The sequence below is a fragment of the Amblyomma maculatum genome, chromosome 2 (assembly GCF_055883805.1).
Source record: "Amblyomma maculatum isolate TAMU_Amacu chromosome 2, ASM5588380v1, whole genome shotgun sequence".
In the NCBI taxonomy this organism is placed as follows: Eukaryota; Metazoa; Arthropoda; class Arachnida; order Ixodida; family Ixodidae; genus Amblyomma; species Amblyomma maculatum.
The window spans coordinates 131591100-131601202 of record NC_139345.1 but is presented as its reverse complement, the minus strand read 5'-3'; the positions used below and the strand labels follow the sequence as shown (position 1 = coordinate 131601202).

The 10103-nt window shown below is 44.3% G+C and overlaps 1 long non-coding RNA gene across 1 annotated transcript; it reads left to right on the top strand.

Moving 5' to 3' along the window:
• Positions 1 to 7610: 7610 nt before the first annotated feature.
• Positions 7611 to 9689, top strand: LOC146199898 (uncharacterized). Its single transcript, XR_014704776.1, has 4 exons — positions 7611 to 7769; positions 8580 to 8758; positions 9112 to 9235; positions 9626 to 9689. It is a non-coding gene; the product is annotated as an uncharacterized LOC146199898 (long non-coding RNA).
• Positions 9690 to 10103: the final 414 nt, after the last annotated feature.

Here is a 10103-nt window from a genome sequence, read left to right as displayed (position 1 = left end):
TCCCAGTGCCAGCCCACTTATTGTAGTTTACGTAAATAGGTTTCAAAAACAAAGCGGATTATTTTCGAAACCGCAAAGCGAACAATGGAGCAAATGTATTAATTATATCCTGACCAGGGAAACTTGATTACATGTACCGCGGAGATGTTGGATGAAAGCCTGAGCTAAAATAATTGAGTGGCAGGCATTTGAATCACGTTTTGGAGTTAAGTACTCACAAAACATTTTTAGGGGGCGTCAACCCCCTCTTTCTCTATTGCAGGATACTTGTTTCAGGAGGAAAAAGACTGTGAAAGATGTTGCCTGATTTTTTTAGGTGTTTTATTTGTGCACGTCAGAACCATTTAGAAGTTAATATTGTCTCGCATATAAATTGTGCTTCCCTTTTGTTTTTCGACTATCACTTTTTGCTACTGGCCATGATGATCCGACTCTCACAATAAGTCGAGCGGAAGCTAAATGCAGATGATGATTACTTTTTTCTCACTCCTTCCCCCCTCCCCCCCCCCCAACCTTTTAGTAATACAGGGTAAGATTCCTGTTGTGAAGACCATTATATTTTTCATTTCTCTTAGCGTATTTTTAGCAACGTACAGCAGTCTAACTTGGCTTTGTAATAAAGATAACGCAATATGAGTGTTTTAAATAGTATCCCGTTTGATCAAGGGCGGAGGTTCGGGTGCCATTCAGACAGTAGAGGAGGCCAAATATTGTTACTGGGCCAAACACCACCTCCGACGTGCTCAACTCGGCCGTATAAGTTGACGCATATTGGTGTAGTGTGCTTCAGAAGCGATTTTCAGGGCGATAAAAATGTGGTGCTTGAATTGTAAACAGTAAGACTGGAATCTAATTCTGTTAAGCTTATGACATGCTTTCTTTGTGTTTTTCGCTTATACGAGGCTTTGGATTTGTCCCTAGAGAATTGTAAGAAAAACATTCTTAACAGAATGCAGCTGTTTTTGACTTTGTTCTGAGCAAAAAGAATCGTTTCTACGTACAGCTTCTGGATGGCTGAAGAGAGGACACTGTATACTGAACTCAGTCCGTTTTCGTAGCAAATAAATATTTGCCTAGAAACATTTAAAATTAGTTTTGTTGCACTCAAGCACAACCGCTTTACTGCCACTTCCTGAAATAATTTTTCAGATTCGCTTATGTTGGAAGCTGTGAGGGAATTAAGCCCTCAAATAGTACTGTACGAGTATGTTAAAGAATGAATTTCACAATCCTTTCGTACAAAAATTGTAAAATTTGAAGAAACAAATGAAACTGCAAAATAAGATGGCGCCTGTTAAGGTTTACTGAGTGGTTTCCTGTATATAGTGGGCTTTAAAATTCAATCTGGTATCATTATAATTATTATCCAAAAGTGGTAACATGCGCTATCAATGCACTAAAATCAAAATAGAAATTTCATTTCAAATTTTAAAGCTTACCATACGTGCCCATATTCCTGGTCATTGTCACCATAAGAAATAACCTCTAATGCCAACGGCGGCTTCATTTCTTTCGTGAAATAGCAATTGGCGTACGAAAAAGAGCAGATTACATACGAAGATGCAGTTTGGGATACACGTGGTTGAATGAAAGGACGTGACTGACTCTGTAACACCGAGTGGACAGCTGTCGTCTTGGAGACCACCAAAAGCAGTAAGTACTGCGGATAACTTGAAACTGGAACCTCTGAACGTGGCCATTCGCTGTCCCGAATGTGCGAGGGAAATATATCTGCAAGGAACATCAGTGTGCGATATTATGGTAGCGGAACGGAATCCGGAATTTTGTATTTCTATGTCATAGGGAACATACTATGAATCGCTTTGGACGTTAACCTCCATGAGCAAAGCATAAAAATTGATAACCAAAACTTATCCAAGAACGTTGTTTTAGAGAACGTTGTGAGGACTAAGGCAAAAATAAAGCAACGAGCGTCTCAGGAAACAAATTTTATAGCATTTTGCAATATACACAATAAAGTAGCATGCATTACTAAAGGAATATAAAAACTATCCCTTGTCTCTCAGGACCTTTAGCGCAAATTCTTCGTCTCGACGACGATCACTTGACAGGAAAGGGGAAGCATTTGTGAACCAGTGATGCGCAGACGCAGAAGAGTTGAAAAATGGGCTGACGGCACTTTCGTGAGCAGCATTTACACTGGCGAGTCCACTCTGTTTCCCATGGGGTCGTGAGGATGAGAATAGCAGCGATACGGAGTTTTGCTTCTCGATGACTGGAACCTCTGACCTATGTCGCCGTCGGTTAGCTGTTGTCTTGGTGTCATTCGAAGTGAGTGCGCCACGATCCCGAGGCAGCATGCTTTTGCCAAGGTGCCTTCGAAGCGACCCTGCTTCAGTACGCTTCTCGTTTGGATGCATATGGTCCTGTGCAAAAGTCAGAGGTGCTTCTGGAGGGACGGGTGACACTTTCAATGCGCGCTTTCTTGAATGAGATGGCAGCACACGAATACCGGGGGCGTCACCGCTGGTTCTAAAGAGTGCGTCGTTTTGTGGGGTAGTGAGTGTCCGTATTCGGGCTTCGTTTGCTGTATAGACGCTCGGTGTGTGGACTGCATTACTTACAATACTAGCTTCACCTTTCTCTTTGACAGATGTGGCCCCCTGCCAGTCAACGGTCGGCCCAGACGGCAACAGCGTTGTGCGTACCTTCGCTCTCCCTCGCGTCTCTCCCTTTGCTCTCTTTAAACTTTTGTATGGCTCTACAACAATTTCCACTTCCTTTTTGTATTTCCTCATCTCTAGATGGAGCGCGGCTTCTGTCCTGTTGTCATCATCATGGACGGTGATGGCTGCGGCTCCGTTTAAAACTGACACCCTGTGCACAACCAGCTGCATGCCTACCACGCAGCAGATGAGCGTGAAAATGGAAACGCACACAACCTTGGGCGCGCTGACCGACGAACCGTCATGCCGAGAGGGAGAAGCCGCACGGTTGATGTGGACTGGGGCCAGGAATGCCTCCTCATCCTGATCGGGACTGATGAGAAGACTGGCGCTTCTCTTGGGCTCCGGCGATTGCGCAGATTGGGAAGGAGCAGACGTCGATAATGACGGAGGTGGTACCGTTATGCAATGCGAATCACTGTCTTGGATGTCGCTCAGTCGTAGTGCGCAAGTAGATGAGGCTAGTGATGGATATGGCACCGTCCTAGTGTTGGAAGTCGTGGAGGAAAGCTGTGGAGCCGAAAAACTGTAATGCAGGGAGCTCCCTCGCTTCAGCCAGCCTTTCATATCTGCTCGTCTTCTTCGTCGTTATGCGTAGCGCGTAACTGTCCTGTTCTGCTATTTCGTCTTTTTTTTATATCCGGAGTACATTGAAAATTGCGGTCTTCGCATCGCCGTGCTCGCAAATCTTCTTCCAATCACACATTGACACTTCCATAAAATCCCTGCCTTATTTTGATGAAGCAATTTTCGGTGCGCCACCCGAAACTGATGAGATTAGCTCCCGCATTATGGGATTTCGCCGTGGTGGCTCTGAAGCTTCCTTCGAGCAACCGCCTGAAAAAAAAAAGACGTTGCCAGGGAAATCGAATTGAGGCTAGAGAAGAAGAAGAAGAAGAAAAGAGATCCGCTTCGCTGAGGTTGGTGATAAAAATATTTAATTTGGGTCAGTTGTAGCCGTACGTGATGAGTTGAGTTCTTATTCCAGAATGCCGATGGCTGCACCGATCCGGCATTCCATCACAGTAGCTGCTTACTTCACGTGCTAGCCTGAGAGTCTTTGTTATTGCTGTGCCCTTGGATAATGCTACACTTCAGATGTCGTCGTCTCTATTTCCCCTGACAAAGTTTCACTAAATAGTTTACATTCCTGAGCAGAATTAAAAAAATATTAAATAAAGTAAAACTCTGCGAAATTATGAAGGACGTTTAGCGCAACTGAATATTTCGAACAGAGCATGGCAGAAGGAGTAGACGCGACAAGACTGCTTGTGCTAACCAAAACCAACTAACGCAGCTTCTTGCTCTGAAAAAAGGCGCGCCAAACCGAAGTGAAGCGAAGTAATCACTTGCTGAACGAGTGCCAAACAACATGACTTCTGCATTTTCATGCAAGCATATCTGTGCTTAGCCAAGCTATATCGATACTCTGTTTTTTTTTCTGCGTATGATTTGCTCCACGTATGTATTTTTTTCCAACCATTTCTGCGCCCCCGACACGCACGCGTGCCTATTTTCCAGGAGGCATAAGGCAGCACGAAAGATAACGGTTAACATTGAACTCATATATGATCATCAAATGGTAGATGAGCGGAGTGCAAAATGGCAAACGAAGAGACATAAGAGCAAAATATACTTGATATGAAGTAGGTAGATGATACTGAAAAAATAAGTCGCAAGAGATAAGATTTCGTGAGCCAGACTACTCACATACTTGAAAGTTAAGTTTGCAAGCATCCTGGCGCCGTTCCTTAAGGAGGGGCTTGCTAAAAACTGCATATTAACATGTAATAAACAGTGATCGCTCCTGAGGGTAACAGATAACAAACTAGATAAATGAACACGCACTAAGACCAAAGGCGCATATCGTTTATTTGAACCACTGCCCGATGCACTGCATAAAAGGAAGAAATAAATACACACATTTCAGGTATAGAACCTAGTATTGCATCTCTAGCATGCAGATCAGCCGTACTTCAATATCTCTGCAGACGCTTTGTACGACGTGCTGTGCTACAATGAAAGCTGATATTGTTGTTGCCCTCTAAACTGATGGAACACAGCGATACAGGGGGATCGGCCTAGAATATCTTTAAAGACGTATATTTACATCGCCAAAAATAAAATGATTGCTAGTTTACGTAGAAGAGAAAGAAATGGAGAGTTGAAACACAGAAATAAAAAAGGACCAATCATAACGCATGCAGGAGATAAACACTGTGAAATTTGTAGCCAGTGAATAAAAGAAGGTGAATTAGCAAGACAGACATTTACATTCTATTAAAAAGTGTTAAATGGTGGTAAAATCAGACTATGGCTGTAGCCATGTATGATGGTACCAAACGACAATAACATCTGGCTACTCAAACTATGTCTAAGCTGTTGAAACTGCTGCTCCGCCTCGTTCTCCACTTGATCGCCATCCTGGGTGACAGCATGAAAGGCAACTCCCACGAAACTTGTGCATAAGATTTGTTCACTGACCAAGCTCAGTGTGCACGCTTGACAACAGAAACCTACGTCGTACGCGTGCATTCCAGCGGTTTGGTAGCCGATGTTTCACTCCAGTCGAAGGATAAATTGTACTCATACTGGCGTGGTTTAAAGAAAAAGCCGCAATTTTCGGATTTTTTCCTACTTACTCAATATATATGATGGCAGATATGCAGCAACCGCATTGAGGGAAGAAGAGCAGGCTTTACGCCGACCGTTGTGTGATAGAAGGATGATTCGAAGCCGCACACAAGGCACTTTCTCAGTCCAAAACTCAGCGTAACCACAGAACCCACAAGACACTGTTTAGAAAAGGTCCCAGTGGTGCACTCTTGGAACAAGGGGGGAGGGGGGGGTGGTAGCGGCAACGGCTATATGCCAAGAATGCAGACTGCTCACGCAACAGAAAATATTTTTGATACTGAGCGCAAAGGAAAGAAAATACAAGTGACGCAGTGAAAAATGCGTGTCTCTCAAGCCATTTGTTCTTATGTTTTATTTATGTTTTTTGCGTGTTTCAACAAGGCAAGGGATTGCTAGTTAGTTGTCTCTGATCCTCAATTTGCTCACACAAGGAGTGGAAGTTCTCGACAAGGGCGACATTTAATGCCGAGGGCTTCAGACATACTTTCTTCAGGATATTCACTGGTCCCACATCCGGCTCAACACCGGTTTACAAGTACTGGGTAATGCCCTATTAACAACTAAGCGGAATCACTTGGCTGCCTCGCTCACTAAGGCCACCTTCGTGGGGCCCTCTGCGCCAATTGGATCAACATTGAGCAGATCTGTGAAAACTACGACTAAAACGAATCCCGATAACCATTTGCGGAACGAAAAGTGTGCCGCGTGGTGTGGTGTCATTTGCGAAACTACGTGATACAAAAGCGAAAGAAAACATAACTGCGCTAGCATTTATTACTGAAACAATTTTAATCACACCTTTCAAAAAAAAAAATAATAAACAGCCCAGTTGCGGCCGAAACGTTCCGCTTTATCTTTTATTCAAAAATACAAAGCTCCGAGAGGGCATTTGAAGTGGGTTGGGGGGGGGGGGGGTGCGATATATAGTTCAGCCAGGAATACAATCTTGAACCGCTAGAGCTTCAAGCACTCAGAATATAGACCGACGACAACAAACATTGATGATTTCTGAGAGTAGCGTTTCAACACGAATACAAAGAGGATGTGTAAGGGCGAAGGTCAAAGCTCGAAGTGACTTTTTAGACCGGTTATAAACGTTTCATAACGATTGGCAGACGCAACGGTGCCAAGGAGTAGAATTCGTGGATAGATGGCGATAACGAGGGGAGAATGAAATAAAATAATATTTATAAAGACAGATCAGTAAAGCAAAACATGCGACGTGGGGTGATTCCTCCCAGCGAGCAAAAAGAAAATTCTGCAATCAGCGTTTTAAGATGGAAGAGAAAGGAGGGCAGTTAAAGTTTGATAAGACTGAAGCCATAGGCTCAGGTTAAGACATGGGACGACATTTTGACACAGTGATCTTCGCGCATAAAACTGCCTTCCAAGAGATAATTGGATCAACCCCTTGGCAGGGTGCCTACGACAACAATCCACGCTGTGCTACCCCTAGTCGAAGACGAGGACAACCTCGACATCGTCGCCTACCTTCAACGGATAGAGGAGGCCCGGAGACTCACCCGACTACGCATTGAAGACGAGACCAACAACGAATTTATGTTCGACGTTACAATATACGACGAGATGACGCAGACGGAGACCAACCACAGCTCTGGACGCCGATTGGCCGCCGTAGAGTGACTTTAAAGCTGTTGGGGCTCCACTTAGGCCGATACAACGTCCTTCGCCGCATAGTACAACTGGACTAGACACGAAGTCATCGTAGACCGCGCCATCTTAGCGTCGCCCTGCACGCCCGGAAATGGTGCATGTTCGCCCCTAGCCCTATCACGCGCATTATAGGCCAGTTATTATTTAAACTTCTGATTATGTTTAGCCATTCATGTTTCTCTGTTTGTTTTGAAACTTGGAGCCGAAGTTTTTAAGGGAGGAGTAATGACGCGAACTATTGTAATCCTACTTGTTGCTCTGAAGAGCAGCAGGCATGTAGCCTTATAATTTCACTGGTAACACGCGGAGTGACCTACGCAACGCCGAGAGTATTTTGTTCTGTTTGGTTATGCACGCTCAAGACTTCCGGTGCTTTTTTATTACTTTCTTTCAGCCAGGTGCCTCGAGATGTACCTCGAATTATTTTGCCGCTATTAAGGCGCGTTCACACTACACCAAATTTTCGGCGAGCGAAGCGGATTCGGCCGCTTTTGACGCCGACGAGGGCGGAAAGCGGCGCGGCGAGGGCGATCGGTCCGAGACCGAATTTCCCGCGTTCGCCGCGGAAGCGAGGATGGGTCGTTGACGTCACGTCCGCCCAAAATCCAGTATGGCGGCAAGCACTGCAGCGGAGCGGGCCGGCGCTGTTTCTGCGGAGGTGCTGCCTGATGCCATAAAGGAGGCTCCAATCCAAGCGACATTTAAATTTTAAGGTCCTGATTTACAACTAGGACCTGTGGGAACATATTGGCCAAGAACTGGGAGTGAGAGGTAAGCACAATTGCTTATATATATTGCATCACGCCGATGCTCGCGAGAACTTTTCGGATGCCGGTACAAGTACGTTTCGCTCTGTTCTCGCGCTACTGCTAGCTTTATCCTATGCATGCGTATCTCGCGCGATCGTGCGCGACGCATGTATTACGTACTTCGAAACCAGCGCATTGATGACCATTTGGCTCATGCCGCTGTTTGAGAACTGTTTTTTTCTTCGAGTGCCAGTGCGGTATGCTTCGCGTATCCAGCCTTTGTTGTGTTCACGCTGCTGCTAACTTTCTTTTGTCCCATGCAAGCAGACCTCGCGCGATCGTGTACGACACATGTGTGCTGCGAAGCGATAACACTGATCATTTCGCTCATTCCCGCTATTTGCACCTATCGCATGCATGCGCAGCTAGAGTGAGCATGCACTATTACTTTACTTGTGCCGTTGCGGGTCCCTGTGCCGTGAATATTCACCTCGTACGAATATTTTGGAGCGTATAGCATCACGGTAGCGGCGCTGTGTGCTCCGTGACAAGCTTTAGGGCGGACCGCGAGCGTGATGCGTTTTTAGAGACTTATTTCGTGTGGAAAAAGGCTAATCCCGAGTTTTTCACCTTCTACAATAGTGGCCTTCAGATTTCGTGCATTTAAAAACTAATATTTGAGTGGTCGTGCTGTGCTGGAGTCCTGTGCAGTTCAGATGAAATAATTTACTGTGGCAACGCTGAAGAGACCGTTAGAACATGTGAACAGAAAATAAGCAAACGCCAATCTTGTTTACTGTGCTTGATAACCAGTCTTTTTTTTTTCTTGTAGGGGCCATCAGTCAGAAAAATATTTTAAGAACTTAAAAGACACATTCTTTTTTTCAAAATTGAAAACCAAATTAGGTCTAGTAAGAGGGGTGGAGCTGGAGCTGACAACGTTCCTACTGTGAAGTGGAAACACTTGAAGCAAATGCAGCCCATAATAGAGCATGTGTCAAGAGAACCAATGTAAGTTGCATATTTTCTCAGTATGCATTAGTGTGCGCTCTTAGGGTGCTCATTTCATGATTGTAGTATCAAGCAAAATATAAAAATTTAGGTGTACTATTATAAATGTGATATAGTGTTGTGTTTGTTATATGTGGCTGAATATTTTGCAGATTGTTTAAGCGTTCATTTCACCCGGTCTCAAGAGTAAGTTTTAAAACAGTGTGCAGCTTTTCATTCTTCACAGATTGTAACTTCATTGCCCATGACTCATGCCTAGAAATCCTATTCAAAGGATTCATGTGTGGATTGAGTTAAAATTATAAAAAATCCTGTTCAATTCATGGTATTGGTTATTTATTGTTTGGAAATAGATCTGAAGATCAGCCAGATCCCTTCATTCAAGTCGCCGTTCCAGAGCATGCAGCGCCAGGAATATCTGGCTTGTCCTTTTGAGTCAGATGGGCCATCCACTCCACACACAGCTACAACTGAAAGGTAACCATCTGAGAAAGTAAGGTGTGCACTTGAAGTCACTGAAATTTAGTGCACTTCATCTGCCCTAATATTTGCAGCCAACTGGAAAGCAGTGTAGAGGACTGCGATTTAGATGTGGAAAGATAAATCTGCAATATGACATCCCGTCGTTCATCTCTCTTGTAATGCATGCTTGCTTAAACCTAACTAGTGACTGCGGTGCTCGCGTCTGAAGTGAATTTAATTTTCTCTTCACAAGCATTCCATTTTATAGAAGGCCGATGCCAAAGAAGGGCTCCTACAAATTGACGACATTGTCATGTATTTTCAAATTACTGACAGGAAATACCTAAGGCATATACTAATGACATATATCATGCCTATTTCTTTTTGTTTCTTCTCTGCATACAGGACAGAAAGCAGGTTATCAGGGCAATATTAGCTGTGAACTACAAAGTATGCTGTAAGTACAAAGTAAAATTAAATGTTACCATTGTCTTCATTTGGCTGCCTCTGATCATTTTCTCCTGCCACGAAACTTTGCTTGGCTGCTTCTGATGAAGTATTCGCACAGCTTTTCCCTGATAGCATGTGCAAGCCTGAAAGGAGAGAACATGGAACATTAGAGAAAAAGGGCTCTCTTTCCAAATTATCAAACTGACAGCTTTAACTCCTAGTTATAAACTCATTTCGATGAGGTAAAAGTAACCAGTAATTCAGTCTCTCTAAGCTTATTTGCCAACAGAATGATTACATGGCTGGGTGACAACCTAAGGCTGGAAGAGGAGTTAGCCTTCAGTTTCCCTCTGTCTCCTACCTCCAGGTTCCCTCGATCAGTCGCCCTTGCCAATAGTATGTGGTGCTGGGGGGGGGGGGGGTAGTAGACTGC